The sequence below is a fragment of the Colobus angolensis genome, unplaced genomic scaffold (genome assembly GCF_000951035.1).
Source record: "Colobus angolensis palliatus isolate OR3802 unplaced genomic scaffold, Cang.pa_1.0 Scaffold795, whole genome shotgun sequence".
Lineage (NCBI taxonomy): Eukaryota > Metazoa > Chordata > Mammalia > Primates > Cercopithecidae > Colobus > Colobus angolensis.
This window is the reverse complement of record NW_012121765.1, coordinates 351,129-352,283: the sequence shown is the minus strand read 5'-3', so window position 1 is coordinate 352,283 and position 1,155 is coordinate 351,129.

Genomic DNA, 1,155 nt, shown 5'->3' with positions numbered 1-1,155 from the left:
GTCATGTGATTGGCTGCAACACAATATACAATTGATTTCCTCCAAGTGACAGGGCGGTTCTGTAGTATCCCCACATGGTGATGGTCTCTAGGTAAACTGGTCCCACAGTTCATGATGTGTCCAAGTCTTTCTCTTCATGATTCAACTTTACAAGTTCATCTCTGACCACCAGTCAAGTACCATGTCTTGATTAGTTTGTCTCATAAAAAAACAAGTTGTTCTTATTATACACACACACGCACACAGATATATATATGCATGTGTATATAAGATACACACACACGCACACATCACTAAATGCTTCCTAATTATTTTCTTTATGGTTTTAGTTACTAGGGAAACCTGCCAAGATAACAGGCCCATTATTCTTGGGGTGCTAGCCATTTGAACAAACTGAATTTTCAAGAAGTATTTGATCTTTCTTTTTGCAAGCTGAATGAAGGAGTGTTTTGTGTAAGATCAGATTTTCCTTTCTGAATAGCCTTAACCATTCAGCAAACCAGAGAAATGAACGACTTTGGCCCATTAATGTGTGAGTATGGCTATCTGGGTCATAAAGAAGCTGTTTTTCAGATGAGAGACAAAGTCTTACAGACTTCATTGGTAAAAACATCTAAATGAGAGGTGGCAAAACAAATATTGGTCATGGCATTATATGCAGTTAGCTATTATGGTGCCCATCTGCTGACTGCATTACTTTGTGTGGAATGGATTCCCTGTGCTCAGTGGTGTGTTGAAATCTGGTGTCTATGGTAACAAAAGCATCACCAATCTCAAAGCAAGCACTGTCGGGACCAGCTGAATCTCTGCTTACACAATGAGTTTAGGAAGGAGACACATTTCTAACAGACTTTACAGCTATCCAAAGCCGAAGAGATCCAGTGTCCAACCAGAAACAAAATATTGTCCTTATGCATATATCATTAACATAATCTTGCTTTTTAAAATGTTGTTGTTTTTTTCTTGTGAAGCACAGAGAATTGCACATTTATTACAAATTGCAATTGTTGAAATAGGCTGGACTCTCAATGAAGACAATAAAGCATGATGGTTAAGAACAGCCTTTCGGCCGGGCGCGGTGGCTCAAGCCTGTAATCCCAGCACTTTGGGAGGCCGAGACGGGCGGATCACGAGGTCAGGAGATCGAGACCATCC